Source organism: Erpetoichthys calabaricus, chromosome 1 (genome assembly GCF_900747795.2).
Source record: "Erpetoichthys calabaricus chromosome 1, fErpCal1.3, whole genome shotgun sequence".
Lineage (NCBI taxonomy): Eukaryota > Metazoa > Chordata > Cladistia > Polypteriformes > Polypteridae > Erpetoichthys > Erpetoichthys calabaricus.
Window position 1 is genome coordinate 164,844,089 of NC_041394.2, and position 17,554 is coordinate 164,861,642.

The following is a 17,554-nucleotide window of genomic DNA, read 5'->3' on the forward strand; positions in this document are numbered from 1 at the left end:
TCTCAAAATAGAATGCACTATAAATTTTAAAAGTGTCTTAATTTGCCTTGTGTAAATCAAAGAACTACACATGCTGACTTACATTCAGAGTTAGCCCCCTGACTGAAGTCCAACTTTAGTGGCTTTTGTGTGACATTAGGGTTTATGTTCCCAGCACTGCTGAATTAGACTTGAGACAGTTTTCGCTCTGTTTGTTTATACACATATCCATTTCACTATAAGTCTTAGTAGAGGGTTTTGGATGTATATATGCATGTGTACTGAACTGTGATATTATACTGGAAACCTAGAAGATGAAGGAAATAATAAAATGTGCTTATTCATAAGGCAAGAACCAACCGCAGATGGAAGGCCAGAACACAAAGCACAATGCTTTTCAAAGCATTAGTATCACAGCAGATACTTGTTTTTTAAATATGTGACAAATGCACCTTTTATTAAAATTGTGCCTGTTAGTAAGCATAAATAGTAAGAGGCTGCCTATATTCAAAGCAAGTTTTTTAGTGTATTATTCTCTTTTTGGCCTCCATTCACAAAACAAAATACCTGTACTTGTCACCATTTAATTTTCATTTGCTCATCATGAAAAATTAGGGTTCTTCAGTTTTTCCTCACAATTCGTTACCTACAAGAGTTTTATTAATCTAGTTTCTGTTCTTAGGGCTTTCTTTATTACAGTTAATGTCATTTTTTATTTTTTTTGGTAAAACTACCAACAATATTCCAGGTGCATCCTTGTGGATAATATAGCTTAAGGATAACCTTCCTTGATTTACACTTGTACTCCCTTAACTGTTACACAGTGTACTATATAACCCAACAACTTATTAGTGTTCTTAATCACTATTGTACAGTTACAGTTACTTGTTGTGGACAATGAAGTGAACACACAAACCAAAAGGTACCACATAAAATTCAATGGTGTAGTAATATCTAATATTTTTACTTACTATGTGTAAAACTTTGGATTTACCTACATCAAACATCTTCTGCCATATTCCAGGGGAGGCATCACAAGCATGTGGTAAAGTTTAAGGATATTCACCCTTGAGTAATGCACCTTAAAGCAAAGTAAAAGCCATATAACATTACAAAACTTCTTCTGTGAATTTTTGTCATAGACTTCATTCATGGGGTGGCATGGTGGCGCAGTGGTAGCGCTGCTGCCTCGCAGTAAGGAGACCCGGGTTCGCTTCCCGGGTCCTCCCTGCGTGGAGTTTGCATGTTCTCCCCGTGTCTGTGTGGGTTTCCTCCCACAGTCCAAAGACATGCAGGTTAGGTCGATTGGCGATTCTAAATTGGCCCTAGTGTGTGCTTGGTGTGTGGGTGGGTGTGTGTGTCCTGCGGTGGGTTGGCGCCCTGCCCGGGATTGGTTCCCTGCCTTGTGCCCTGTGTTGGCTGGGATTGGCTCCAGCAGACCCCCGTGACCCTGTGTTCGGATTCAGCGGGTTGGAAAATGGATGGATGGATGGACTTCATTCATATAATATTAGCATTTTGGTAGCACTTAGGTGATGGCAGTCTTGACATACCCAACATCTTAGTTAAAATACGTAGTCTGTAGCTTGCCCTGACAAAATCTAACAGGTTTGATTTTTTTTTAATTCATGGGGATGGCTCTGTTTTCATGACAACCAACCAATGAATGCTCATCTGAAAGTACAAAGCATTGTACAAGAAAGAGAGGACAATAATAAAGAATTGGGATGCCAAGATAGCCTCCTGTATAATTGGATGCAGCAAAAGTTTAAAAAAAAAAAACACACACATTTATTGTAGAGTCATCTCTGCAGATGCGAGTTCAAACAGAACTGCCAAAGATAGTGGAGATTCCGGCTTTCAGTCCTTCCGACAGGAAGAGGTGGGTCTAAATCAGTGTTTCTCAACCTTGGTCCTGGGGACCTCCTGTGGCTGCAGGTTTTTGTTCCAACCAGATTCATAATCAGTGACAACACCTGATAGCACTGATCTCATTTAATTAGCTGGTATTATTTTCCTTTTAACCTACATTCAGAAAAGCACAGCAGCATGATTTTTTACATTTATAAGACATTTAGAAATATTTCTGCTTTTGCTATAGATTTAAATGCTTAATTCTCTTTTGTTCTCTTTCTCTGTGCAGTTTTTCCCCTTTGTTGTATCTTATTAATGAGAATTAAAAATGAGCAGAGCAGACACACTAGCAAACAACACTGAATAAGCAAAGACTGCAAGTACTTTAGCATCAGATCCACTAATTAGTAAATAATGGATTAATTAAACAATTAGAACACCTAGAAAATTAAAATGAAAATCAAGATGAAAATATTGTTAAAAAGATAAAAATACATTATTCCCATATAACTTCTTGGTACATTTTAAGATATATATATATATTTTTTTTTTTTTCTTTTTAACCAAACATAGTTTTCTAATTTCTATATTGTTCTCAAAACACAGAACTTGGGAAATAACAGTTCACTTAATTAGCCCAGGAGTCCAATTAAAAACAGAAGCTGGTTGGAACAAAAACCTGCAGCCACAGTGGGTCCCTAGGACCCAGGTTGAGAAACACTGCTCTAAGTGGACAGATACTGGAAGTGACATCACAGGTGTCCTAGCCATCAATCATGCCATCAGTGTTAAGACACAGATTAAAAGACAGTGCCAACCCCTAGTGTGGCGGTGGAATTATAGTCACTAAAGCCCTTCGGCTGTCCTCCAAGTGCACACCCCTTATCCCAGATCAGTTGGGTTGGGCAGTCCGAACCATGAGGTTATGAACCCAACAAGGAGCAACTGTGTTGGCATGGAGAGAACTGCAATGATTGAGAACTTTGAGCCGATAAGGCTGAGTGTCCAAAAACAATCTGGTGACCCAAGGCATCAACTCTTTGTGAAGTGCCATCCACTGTAGGGGTGCATGGTCAGTCACCAGGGTGAACTCAAGTGCCAGGAGGTAGCACCTTAGCTGGTTAATAGCCCACTTTATCACCAAGGCTTCTCTTTCCAATGCTGCATACCTAGTCTCCCAGTCTAGTAGTTTCTGGCTCAGGAACTTAATGGGGTGTTCAACACATTTTTTTTTTTATTTGTGAATTTCCCATTGGGATTAATAAAGTATCTATCTATCTATCTATCTATCTATCTATCTATCTATCTATCTATCTATCTATCTATCTATCTATCTATCTATCTATCTATCTATCTATCTATCTATCTATCTATCTATCTATCTATCTATCTATCTATCTATCTATCTATCTATCTATCTATCTATCTATCTATCTAACACCATTGACGCTTTGACTCAACACAGTACCAAGACCTGTATCTGAAGTGTTAGTCTGTAAAATAAAAGGCAGACAAAAGTCAGGTTCCGACGTAAGGGCCTACAGTATTTTAAGACATGTAATGAAGCATTCGCTTTAGCATCCCATACCACCATATTAGGGGCCTGCTTCTTTGTAAGGTCTGTCAAAGGCACTGCCCTCTCAGAGAAACGTGGAACAAACCAGTGGTTGTACCCTACAAATCACAAGAAGGCTTGGACCTGCCGCTTGGATTTTGGACAGGGCCATTTCATGATGACATCAACTTTGGTACATTGTGGTCAAACCATACCTCTGCCCACTAAATAGCCTAAACATTTCTTTGGGTTGATTTGAAAATCAGTTTCGCTTAGTGCCAGGAGCATACTGTGCATGTGCTTTGTTTCTCCCAGACACCAGAATAGATGATGAAGTGGCACTTAATCCACCAGACACTGGAAGGCCACCAGTTGCCTGTGCAATCCAAATGGGAGGACCACAATATTGCCAATGGTCACTAAGGGTGCTAGATGTGGCGTTTTTTGTGGATTCCATTAAAGGAATTTGCCAGTACCTTTTTGTTATGTCAAGAGTGGTCAGATATTAAGCTTTGAAGAGTTGCTCAAGAAGTTCATCCACTTAGGTAAACTTCGAATCAGGACATTTGATTAAGTTGGCAGAAGTTATTGCAAAAGTGCCAAATGTCGTCCTGCTTTGGGACCAGGACCAGTTCCACTTCAGCTCATTTTGCTTCCAGGAAGTAGTATGGGTGTTCCCAGATGACAATCCCTGGCTCAGTGATGATGTCATGCATAATCAGAGAGGTTCGCCTAGATCAATCATTCACCACTTCTGTGATGATCAGGATGGCTGCTTCAAGCTCTTGTTGGTGTTTGGACATGTGGTATTGGAAAACATATTGTGAAGATGGGGGCTGAAAGCACCTCTTGAAGATGCAGTCGGTCCTCCGAAAACCCTTCTTAAACGGCGATACAATGGGAAACAAATACAGTTTTTTACCTCCTCTTTGCTCGATTAGCTGCTGCTGCTGCCATGCCATGTGATCTGCTTCTCACACGGTGCTTCAAACATTTAAAAGCCTGTACAGCAGCTGTTCTTTTGTCTTATTGCCTTGTCTCTCTTCTCCCCCAGACACCCTCTGCTTTATTCTTTATGCTTTATTATGCTGTTTATGAATAAAGTTTATGTTTCTTGAAAACCCTGAATGAATCTGTGCAATTGTGTAACCCAAGCGTGACAAGTGGTACCAGAAGTGGTTTCACAGTTGGATCCTCAGGACGATGTAAATGTTCTGCTTCTTCCAGACCCAGAGGTACTGCCTCCTTTTCCCGCTGTTGCTCCTACGGATCTGCTAGGGAAGATGGGTCCTATGGACGACCCTGAGATGTTCCTGCCAGCTTTTGAACACTCTGTGTGCTGAACCTGAACATCCAGTTTCCTCAGAAAGGCCATTAGGAGGCTCCCATTGTTATTGATGTGACCATATCTGGAGAGGCTCCTGGTCATAGACACCGCCATGCGTATCTCGGCAGTGGTGCCAAGCGCAGATGTTTCTGAAGTGATCAGGTCGGCCTCCTCGCAAGAGAATGTCGCCTCTCCCCTGCTTGGTCCTTGGAAGTCGGCTTAGCCAAGGCATGTTGCTCCCATGTTCCTTCTACTTCGATAATAAAGGACCACTTAATGATCTCTGTGATGTTAGCGGGTGCAAGATCCCTGCCTTGTTGGACTCAGGTAGTGACCTTTGTGTTGTCAGACATGACTGCCTCAGTAGTACATCCCCGTGTGGCACTGAAACTGTGAACATACGCTGTGTACATGGGGATGTTAAGGACTATGACTGCTTCCTTTAAAATATAAGAGTCAGAACTTTAAAGTTTGGACTGCCATTTCAGATTCCTGCCCATGGCCCTTGCTGATCGGCAGGAGGAACGCCCTATTTCCTAGGCTCTTAGCTGAGTTTGGGGCACCGGCCCTAGAGCCCCCTGTCATCATGAATGAAGGGGAGGAACTAGTGGCTGTCGGAGAAAGTCTCGAGCCCCAATTAGACATTGAACCCGATCTCTCCAGTGAGACTGGGAGACACTCCTCTGATTTCCTAGAGTGGCTGACTAGCCCATCTTAAACTTCACAATCTGCACCAGCCACTGAGTACAAACCGAGCATTAGCAAGCAGACAGATTTTGTGCACTTGCAGCGTGCTGATAGCTCATTAGAATATGCGTTTAAGCAGTCTTGCTCCACTACTGACTCCTACTACCAGCAGTGTGAGTCCATGGGCTTCAAAACACCGTACTTTCTTGAGAAAGCCGGCTGCATTTTTAGAGTGATTTCGGATCATTTAGGGGGTGAATTTATTGAACAGTTACAACCCCAAATCAGAAAAAGTTGGGACAGTGTGGAAAATGTGAATAAAAAAATAAAGCAGTAATTTACAAATTTCCCTTAACTTTTATTTCATTGCAGACAGTATGAACACAAGATAATTCATGTTTTTTTTGGTCAACATCATTTGATTTGTAAATAAACATCCATTCTTGCCATTCAGGCTTGCAACACATTCCAAAAAAAGTTGGGATGGGGGCAATTAAGGGGTAGTAATGAGATATAATAACTAAATAATGATGTGATTTGAAACTGGTGATGTTAACAGGTGATTGCAATCATGATTCGGTACAAAAGCAGCATCGAGGAAAGGCCTACTCCTTTAGGAGCAAAGATGGGCAGAGGATCGCCAGTTTGCCACCAAGTGCGGGCAAAAATCTTTGAAATGATGAAGAAAAACGTTTCTCAAAGACAGATAGGAAGAGAATTGGGCATTTCTCCCTCTACAGTGCATAACATAGTGAAAAGAACCAGGGAATCTGGAGAAATTAACGTGCGCAAAGGCCAAGGGCGCAAGCCTAAACTGAATGGCCGTGATCTCCGAGCCCTCAGACGGCACTGCATTAAAAACCGTCATTCATCAATAAATGATATAACTGCGTGGGCTCAGGACTACTTCAGGAAGTCACTCTCAAGCACTACAGTACGTAGTTACATTAGGAAATGCCAGCTAAAACTGTACTGTGCCAAAAGGAAGCCCTACATAAATAGTGTCCAGAAGCGCCGTCAACTTCTCTGGGCTCGGAGGCATCTGGGATGGTCCATTGTGCAGTGGAAACGTGTATTGTGGTCAGACGAATCGGTTTTTCACATCTTTTTTGAAAGAAATGGACGCCGTGTGCTGCAGACCAAAGAGGAAAAGGACCATCCAGACTGTTACCAGATACAAGTCCAAAAGCCAGGGTCTGTCATGGTATGGGGTTGTGTCAGTGCCTTCGGCAAAGGTAACTTGCACTTCTGCGATAGCACCATCAATGCTGAGAAGTATATCTCAGTTTTGGAGGAACAAATGCTGCCTTCAAGATGACGTCTTTTCCAGGGACGCCCATGCTTATTTCAGCAAGACAATGCCAAACCACATACTGCGTGCATAACAAAGGCATGGCTGCGTAAGAAGAGGGTGCAGATGCTTGACTGGCCTGCCTGCAGCCCTGATTTGTCTCCTATAGAGAATGTTTGGCGCATTTTGAAATGAAAAATGCATCAATGAAGACCCCATACTCTTGCACACCTAAAACGTTGTTTGCAGGAAGAATGGGACAAACTAACACCTGCAACAGATAGTCACTTGATTTCTTCAATGCCTAAACATCTTTTAAGTTTTGTTAAAAGACAGGGGAACTGTACAAAATGGTAAATGCTGTATTGTCCCAACTTTTTTTGAAATGTGTTGCAAGCCTGAATGGCAAGAATGGATATTTATTTACAAATCAAATGATGTTGACAAAAAAAAAACATGAATTATTTTGTGTTCATACTGTCTGCAATGAAATAAAATTTGAGGAGAATTTATAACTTGCTTTTTTCTTTTTTTATTCACATTTTCCACACTGTCCCAACTTTTTCTGATTTGGGGTAGTAGTTATACCTGAAGTACGTAGGAACATTCTTTTGCAGTTGGCCCATTCTCATGTCTTGGGTGGACACCTGAGGGCTGATAAGAGAAGGGATCGATTATCAAAGCGATTTTATTGGCTGAAAATGGGCAAAAATGTTGATCGATTCTGTAGCTTATGTCCTGACTGCCAGGTTGCCTCTGCTTATAAACCTCCAAGGGCTCCCCTTTTGCCTATGCCTATTTTGGATATTCCTTTTCTTCGGATAGGACTAGATATTGTTGGCCCTCTTCCTAAGAGTAAAAATGGGTATCAATATATTCTTGTTCTAGTTGACTATGCAACGCGATATCCTGATGTGGTTGCTCTGAGAAAAGCCAATTCCTCTGCTGCTGCCAAAGCTCTGTGTGAGATTTTTACTCATATTGGCATCCCTAGTGAAATTTTAACTGATCAGGGCACGCCTTTTACTTCTCGCGTGATGAAATAATTATGTGACAACCTTGCCATTAAGAAATTAAGTACTACTGTTTACCATCCACAGATGAATGGACTGACTGGCGGAGTGGTGGCGGCTCTGAGGCTAAGGATCTGCGCTGGTATCCCGAAGGTTGCCGGTTCGAATCCCTGTCACTGCCAAAAGAGATCCTACTCTGCTGGGCCCTTGAGCAAGGCCCTTAACCTGTAATTGATCCAGGGGGCGCTGTACAATGGCTGACCCTGCGCTCTGACCCCAAGGGGTATGCGAAAAAACTAACAAACACTGTTGTAAGTCGCTCTGGATAAGAGCGTCTGCTAAATGATGTAAATGTAAATGTAAATGACTGAGCGATTTAACAAGACTTTAAAACAGATGATCAGGCGAGTTGCTCATGATGACCCGACATCTTGGGACTCTGTCCTGCCTTTCCCTATGTTTGTGGTGCGGGAATCGCCACAGGCATTCACTGACATGAGTCCTTTCAAGTTGTTGTTTGGTAGGCACCCGCGAGGCATCTTGGATGTTGTCCATGAGGAATGAACAGGGATCCGGACAAAAGCTCACAGACCGAGCTTTGCGGACTGGGTAATTTCATTGCAAGACAGGATTTCTAAACTTTCTTCTATCGTTGTTGAGCATCAGCAACGTGAACAAGAAACCCAGAAACATCTATATGATAGATGCTGTAAGCTCCGTGAATTCAAACCTGGTGATCGTGTTTTGGTTCTGATTCCATCTGACCCGCACAAGATCCTAGCAAAATGGCAGGGTCCTGCCATTATTGAGGAGCGTATGGAGCCGGTGAATTACAAGGTCAGAATACCAGGCCAGAGCAAACCTTTCCAGATTCTGCATGTTAATTTCTTGAAGGAGTGGCATGACCCGCAGGGGGTTTGTGCTTCCTTGGCTGCTGTCTCTCAGACCAATGTTGCCATTGGTGACGATTTAACTGACTTGCAAAAGACAGAGTTGTTACCTTTGATTGAACGGAACACTGATGTTTTTTCTGCCGTGCCGGGCTTGACCCACCTTGCAGAACAGAAAATCACTACTGAACCCGGTGTTAGGGTGCAGATGCGCCCGTTTTGGATCCCGGAATCGCGATGGAATATTGTGTGTGAAGAAGTCAAACAGATGCTGGCATTTGGTTTTATTCGTGAAAGTAAGAGCAAATGGTGCAGTCCCCTTGTATTAGTCCCAGAACCGGATGGTTCTGTTCGGTTCTGTATCAGTTTCAGATGCTTGAATAAAGTCTCCAAATTTGATGCAATGCCTCATGTTGATGAATTGTTGGAAAAGCTGGGTCAGGCCTCCTATATCTCCACGCTGGATCTCACAAAGGGTTACTGGCAGGTACCTCTTGAGGCTGACAGTTGTGAGAAAACAGCATTTGCAACTCCTGACAGTCTTTACGAATTTACTAGACTTCCCTTTGGTGTTCATGGAGTGCCTCTGACTTTCCAGAGTATGATGGATCAGATCTTGCGTCCTCATTCTGAATACTCCAGGGCATACCTCAATGATGTTGTAATTTTCAGTAATGATTGGCATACACACTTAGTATGACTTCAGGCTGTTCTTGTTAGCTTGAGACAGGCTGGTCTGACCACTAACCCTAAGAAATGAAGGTTGGGTATGTCTGAGACTCATTATTTGGGTTATTCAATGGGCAGGGGTTTGATCCACCCCCAACTTAGAAAAGTGGATGAGGTCCTTGCTTACCCACAATCGGAAATGCAGAAACAGGTTTGTGCTTTTCTGGTTATTATTGAAGATTCATCCCTGATTTTGCAAATAGGGCTGCTCCTCTTTCCGATCTTACAAGAGACAGAAAGAACTGCCCTGTTTTGTAAACGTTTCTTTTGTAATTTGAAAACTGCTTTGTGCACTTACCCGGTTTTGGAGGAATCCTGACTTCTCTAAGGATTTTTTCTATAGACGAACGCTAGATCATTTGGTTTAGGCGCTGTCTCAGGTGTTTTGATGGTGAAGAGCACCCTATCATATTTTTAAGTAGAAAATTGCTTCCTCGGGAACACAATTATTCGACAAATGACAAAGAATGTTTGGTGATTAAATGAGCTGTGGATGTGCTCTGTTATTAGTTATGGGGTCATAATTTTACGTTGATGACTGATCACACTCCTCTTCAATACTGTCAGAAAGATACGAACTCTCGTCTCATGAGATGGTTCTTGAGCATGCAACCATATAGTTTTACTGTAAGTCATCGACCCAGCTCTGCGCACATTAATGCAGATGTTCTGTTGCGCCTGTCTGAACCTGGTTAGGAAAGTCGCTTAATTCACGAAGATGTGAATAAAGCTGAGGGAGGGGGTGTGAAGAGGGGGGCTGAACGTAATCCTAGAAGACGTGGTCGCTCCTCCGAAATCCCCTCTTATACGGCGATACAATGGGAAACAAATAGTTTTTTTACCTCCTCTTTGCTCTTTTAGCTGCTGCTGCCATGCCGTGTGATCTGCTTCTTGCACGGCGCTTTAAACATTTAAAAGCCTGTATAGCAGCTGTCCTTTGTCTTATTACCTTGTGTCTCTTCTCCCCCAGACATCCTTTGCTTTATTCTTTATTATGCAGTTTACGAATAAAGTTTGTTTCTTGAAAACCTTTTTTTTATAGTTTAAGCCTTAAAATACCCTTCCCACATGCTTTAAACACATGTAAACTTATTAAAACACACTTTGTAAACACATATGATATGTGGATGTCAGGTTAAGGATATGAGTAACATCTCTCTATTATAAAAAAAAATCTTGGCAGGGAGACCAGGGAGACGAGGTTTGATCTTCTCCGAAGACAATTGACATCCCGTGAGAGACATTTTAATGTCACACAAGACAAGGCAGTGAGACAGAAGGGCAGCTGCTGTACAGGCTTTTAAATGATCGACGCCAGAGCGACAAGCAGAACAGGCATCCTGGTAGAAGCAGCACAAAGCCAGTAGCTGATCCGTCCGCTTCTCCTTAGTGTGCGTTCATCTCCCCCCCTTCACAACGCAAGCGAGAGAGATGTGAAGTGGCAGGAGCATAGCTCGCCTCTGGGGGGGTTGAGCGAAGCAATCGAGACCAGATCATCTCGGAGAGACACTTTGACGACACGCAAGACTAGACATTACAACCTCAGGAGGCAAAACCCGTGAGACGGTGACTTTTGCACATCATGCCCTACTTACAAACAATTTAAAACAAGTTCACTGACATCTAACCTAGCAGTTCTTGCAATGCTTTTGGCAGATACACTTCAGGTGCTCCCAGCTCTTAAAACAACGACAAGCAGAACATGCAGCTTGCCAGCAGCAGCTGCAGCAAGCCAGCAGATGATCCGAGTGCTTCTCTTTAGCGTGCGTTCAGCCCTCAGCCCAACCCTCCTTCAGAACGGTAACAGCAGAGACGCAAAGTAGCAAAATGACAGCTGCTGTACAAGCTTTTAAATGACTGACGCAAAGCGCGACAAGCAGAACACAGAACACACAGCTGGCCAGCAGCTGCAGCAAGACAGCAGCTGAACCGATCGCATCTCTTTAGCGCGCGTTCAGACCAACCCCCCCCCCCCCTTCACAACGCGAGCAGCGTTATAAGTCCTGTAAGAAAGAGATTTAACCATGCCCGGGGCAGGAAATAAAGGACAATAGCGATCCATCCTGTCAAAAACGTGACAATAAGAAAGGCAGCAACATGATTTAGATCTCTGCTGTACTTTTAAAGATCGCAGTTCATTTTGCACAGTGCAACACATGACCCAGTGTGCCAGGTTTGCCAGTGGCTTTGACTAGGATATTCAAGATGGGTGTTTTAACAAGGGTACATTTCTTGACTGAAAACGGCCGGAGTTAAAGTGGCCCGATTTGGATTTAACTCTTTAGACACACGTTAAATCCCAAAGTTCACTGGTGCAGATAAGCGATCAAGTGTGCCAGGTTTACCAGTGAATTAAATTAGTGAACCCGCATTGGACTGCGTAAACTTCACATGCACTCAATATGTGAAATATGAATTCCTTTCGTAACTTGTGTGAATAAGAAGCTGCGGGCTAGTAAGCAGATAGCTAACTAATGTCATTTCCTTTTACTATAAATTAGTACAGTGGTTAGTGGTGCTGCTTCATGGATTTAACGATCTGGGCTTGAATGCATAGCCTGCTTTTATAAACTTTCCAATATCCATTTCTGTGGGCTGTAACTGTGTGAGGAAAACATCAGACTGTTCAGTGATATGTCCTGCTTCCAGAAAATGATGTACAGTAGCACGCGATGGCATTTGGTGCTCATTGAATGTATGAGGCGCACACGCAGTATTGGCTGGTGCGACCTTAAAGTACCTGGTGCACAGGCTATGGTAATTGGTGGGCACGAAATGTATACATGGTGGGCACGAGATAGTAAGTTGTAAGCACCAAATTGTTTCCCAGAAAAGAAATAAAACACCATATCTCCTCAGGTGCTCCGTACGAGTGTGCTGACGAATACCTGTAAAAATAAAGCACGTACCCAAACCCTTACACTCCCACAAGCCTAATCTTAACCATAGTGTAACGGGGTATGCGATGGGCATGTCGTGACTGACGTTCTGGGCATTACCTGACATAAGTCATAGGTATTGCAAGCTGCTGTTAAACCCATCTCCAACCATCCCACACTCCTTTAATAAATAAAAGCCCAGCCGTCTGCTTTTTTATATCACCACGCTACAAGAGCTGGAAGTGACGTCAAACTGAAGCGCCGAAGCCTTGGTAAAGACATAATTAGCCCTGAAGCGCACTTTTGTAACATTTTAATCTAACATTGTCTCGTACGTATATGAAACTATCTTCTGCAAACGTGAAAACATCTCGTACGTACGTGAAAGTATCCCATACGTACAAGATATTTTCACGTACGTACAAGATAAGGGTTATCCCATAATTTTTTTTCACTGTGCGGTTCAGAGCTTCCATAATGTGAGTGAGACAAGCAGACAAGTTTTTTTTTTTCTTTTCGTGAAAGGTCACAGAGGGAGAATAAACTATATAAAGTGCTTGCAGAAGGGGAAGTGCATTCTTCTGAATTGTTAGCAGGAGAGCGATGTTACTCACCTGTTGTTAATAAACTAATACTGATTGATTGCACTCCTATCTTCCTCTGCGTCTTTCTTCCACAGTTTTCCGGCGCCTGAATGTGGGGCAAGTGGCGGCTGCAGGCTCCGGGTCCGAATCTACAAGAGCTTCTTTCCAAGAAGGGACAATGACACAATACAATAACTCAAACAGTGAGAAGGCCATAGAGGCTTGTGGGACCTCCCGGTAGGCAAACAACACAAGGGGAGTAGCTGATCCCAGTTCCTCCCATCCTCACTCATCACCTTTCACAGCATCTGTTTAAGCGTGTGACTGAATCGCTCTACAAAACCATCAGTTTCAGGATGATATCTTGAGGTTTTTACATGCTTAAACTCTGAGTAACTTGGCAACCTCCCTGAACCTCTCTGAGGTTAAAGATGTCTCTTTTTTAGGGATGTAAACACACGCAGAAACCCCTACCAGTTACCATTCAATGTTTTTGGAATTGGCTGCACTCAGGGGATAGCCTCTGGATATCGTGTAGATAGATAGATAGATAGATAGATAGATAGATAGATAGATAGATAGATAGATAGATAGATAGATAGATAGATAGATAGATAGATAGATAGATAGATAGATAGATAGATAGATAGATAGATAGATAGATAGATAGATAGATAGATAGATACTTTATTAATCCCAAGGGGAAATTCACATACTCCAGAAGCAAAAAATATTAAATTAAAGAGTAATAAAAAATGCAGGTAAAAAACAGACAATAACTTGAATAATGTTCAACGTTTACCCCCTCTGGTGGAATTGAAGAGACGCATAGTTTGGGGGAGGAATGATCTTCTCAGTCTGTCAGTGGAGCAGGACAGTGACAGCAGTCTGTCGCTGAAACTGCTCCTCTGTCTGGAGATGACACTGTTTAATGGATGTAGTGGATTTTCCATAATTGATAGGAGCCTGCTGAGTGCCCGTTGCTTTGCTACGGATGTCAAACCGTCCAGCTCTATGCCAACAATAGAGCCTGCCTTCCTCACCAGTTTGTCCAGGCGTGAGGCATCCTTCTTCTTAATGCTACCTCCCCAGTACACCACTGCGTAGAAGAGGGCACTCGCCACAACCATCTGATAGAACATCTGCAGCATCTTACTGCAGATGTTGAAGGATGCCAGTCTTCTAAGGAAGTACAGGCGGCTCTGTCCTTTCTTGCACAGAGAATCAGTATTGGCAGTCCAGTCCAATTTATCGTCCAGCTGCACTCCCAGGTATTTATAGGTCTGCACCCTCTGCACACAGTCACCTCTGATGATCACGGGGTCCATGAGGGGCCTGGGTCTCCTAAAATCCACCACCAGTTCCTTGGTTTTGCTGGTGTTCAGTTGTAGGTGGTTTAAGTCGCACCATTTAACAAAGTCCTTGATGAGGTTTCTATACTCCTCCTCCTGCCCACTCCTGATGCAGCCCACGATAGCAGTGTCGTCAGCAAACTTTTGCACGTGGCAGGACTCCGAGTTATATTGGAAGTCCGATGTATATAGGCTGAACAGGACCGGAGAAAGTACAGTCCCCTGCGGCGCTCCTGTGTTGCTGACCACAATGTCATATCTGCAATTCCCGAGACGCACATACTGAGGTCTGTTTGTAAGATAGTCCACGATCCATGCCACCAGATATGAATCTACTCCCATCTCTGTCAGCTTGTCCCTAAGAAGCAGAGGTTGGATGGTGTTGAAGGCGCTAGAGAAGTCTAGAAACATAATTCTTACAGCGCCACTGCCTCTGTCCAAGTGGGAGAGGGATCGATGTAGCACATAGATGATGGCATCTTCCGCTCCCACCTTCTCCTGGTATGCGAACTGCAGAGGGTCGAGGGCGTGTTGGACCTGTGGCCTCAGGTGGTGAAGCAGCAGCCGCTCCATGGTCTTCATCACATGTGATGTTAGAGCGACAGGCCGGAAGTCATTCAGCTCACCAGGACGTGATACCTTTGGGACTGGGGTGATGCAAGATGTTTTCCAAAGCCTCGGGACTTTCCCCTGTTCCAGGCTCAGGTTGAAGATGCGCTGTAGAGGACCCCCCAGCTCTGATGCACAGACCTTCAGCAGTCGTGGCGATACTCCATCTGGACCTGCTGCTTTGCTGGCACGAAGATTCCTCAGCTCTCTGCTCACTTGCGCTGCTGTAATTGTGGGTGGGGATGTCTCTCCTATGTTGGTATCAGCAGAAGGATGTGTAGAGAGTGCAGTACTCTGAGGTGAGAGTGGGTTAGGGTGGTCAAACCTGTTAAAGAAGATGTTCATTTGGTTTGCTCTCTTCACGTCTCTCTCGATGGTGGTACCCCGCTTCGAGCTGCAGCCAGTGATGATCTTCATCCCATCCCACACTTCCTTCATGCTGTTGTTCTGCAACTTCTGCTCCAGCTTTCTCCTGTACTGCTCCTTCACCGCCCTGAGCTGGACTCGGAGTTCCTTCTGCACGCGCTTTAGCTCATGCTGATCACCGTCTTTAAAAGCCCTTTTTTTCTGGTTCAAAAGGCCCTTGATGTCACATGTAATCCATGGCTTGTTGTTAGCATAGCAGCGTACAGTTCTTACTGGAACTACAGTGTCCATACAGAAGTTGATGTAGTCAGTAGTGCAGTCAACAACCTCCTCAATGTTCTCACTATGTGATCCCTGCAGGATATCCCAGTCTGTAGTTCCAAAACATTGTCTCAGAGCATTCTCAGCCTCCGGGGTCCACTTCCTGAATGATCGTGTGGTTACAGGTAGGACTCTCACTTTTGGTTTGTAGTGAGGCTGAAGCAGAACCAGGTTATGATCTCCTTTCCCAAGCGCAGGCAGCGGGGTGGCGCTGTATGCGTCTTTAACGTTTGCATACAGTAAATCAATAGTCTTATTTCCCCGGGTGTTGCAGTCCACATACTGGGAGAATGCAGGTAATGTTTTGTCCAGCGTCACATGGTTAAAGTCTCCAGCGATTAGCACAAGTGCCTCGGGGTGCTGCGTTTGTAACTTAGCAACATCAGAATGGATGATGTCACTCGCTATCTCCACATCCGCCCGAGGAGGAATATACACGATGACAACAATGACGTGTCCAAACTCTCTGGGCAAGTAATAGGGACGCAGACTTACGGCCAACAGTTCGATGTCCCTGCAGCAAGTGGAGATTTTTACTTTAACATGTCCAGAGTTACACCACCGTGTATTAACATAGAGAGCGAGTCCTCCTCCTTTGTGCTTCCCACAGGTACTTGCGTCTCTGTCCGCTCTAACTGTGCTAACTTAGCATCTGGGATGGTGTTAGTTAGCCACGTTTCGCAGAAACACAACAAACTGCATTCTCTGTAGGTTCTGGCATTTTTCACCAGCGCAGCCAGTTCGTTGATCTTATTTGAGATTGAGTTCACATTCCCCAGAATAACAGAAGGCACCGAAGGCTTAAAACGCCACTTTCTCGCAAGCCGCTTCATTTTTAGCTTAGTACCGGCTCTGCTGCCACGATACCGCCTTCTTACCTCGTCAGGTAAATAGGGAACCACACCGGCACTGGTATTTGTTCTCAGCGCTCGAAGTTGAGTACTTGAATAGGCGAGTCTCGGCGTGTAAAAATCCATGCCCACGTTGTAAAAGTAAGTGTGTCCAGGGAACAAATCCACATAAAATAAAGTGGTAGGAGTGATCAATAAATAAAAATAGAAAAATAAAAGTAGAAAAATACACATACACATATAGTCATACACGGAGCTGCTGAAAAGGCTGCCACTCTCGGCGGCGCCGGATGTTAAAAAAAAAAAAAAAAAAAAAAAAAAAGTGTAATCAAGAGTCCCGGTTCGATCCCCACTCACTCCTATATTTGCCGTTTTCAGTAGTAAGCTGCTCTTTTTGCTAATATTATACAGTACACACATGCACTTGGTTTGCGTCTGTACTTGCGCTGTTACTTAGAGAGTCAGATGGGGGAGGGGTGATGTTAGAGCACGTGAGCTTATTCAGTGCTGCAGGAACAACGCACATGGTGATCTTTTTTTTTCTTTCAGTACATGTGCCTTCCCTGTTTATTTATATATCTCTGCCTGTCTGTCTCTCTATTACGCAGTGCTCGGTCTGTCTGTGTGTTATGGATCTTAAAAATAACAGTTATAAGGACAGTTGTTCCTGTTAATTGCAGTCTCAATTGTTAAAAAAATATTTTAAAAGGAGCATCCCACATGAAAATATAACGATCTCATTAACTGACAGTGCATACCACTTTATAAATTTTATGTCTGTTTGAGGTTAAAAAGAAAAAAAAAAGCAACACTTCATCCCCAGCGGGGAATCGAACTCAAGTCTATAAGGTAAAGCAAAGCTGCTGTGTTCTAAGAAGCAAATCTTAGCGAGCTACACCACAGAAACTGCTATATTGCCCTTGAAGCTTTCGTGAAAGTGTTTATTTGATCTTTGGAACTCGGGCTTTACATATTCTATAGTTTATGCCTACTACATTTTGTAACATTTATTACTAAAATATGAAAAAGTTTCTGTTTTAACAATGTGTTTATACAGATTACTTTAGAAACGGAACACGCATGAAATGCGTGTGTTCCAAATAACGATCTATTATTTCCACTGTAAAACTCCACTTCACTCCCAGATAATCAATCAAGGCATGAGCTGGGAAAAGTTCGCTCACGTTCTAAGTCGGTTGGGGGATGGAATAGCTGGCTGCTGGCAGCTTGTCTTTTATCAGCACATTTAGAGGACAAAGGATGCTGG

General features: G+C 43.4%; 1 protein-coding gene across 1 annotated transcript in view; it reads right to left on the minus strand.

Annotated features, from left to right (window-relative positions):
* The window catches only part of LOC127526149 (potassium voltage-gated channel subfamily KQT member 1-like), a 426,478-nt gene that overhangs the window by 374,303 nt on the left and 34,621 nt on the right, over positions 1-17,554 (minus strand). The gene's annotated exons all lie outside the window — the stretch shown is intronic.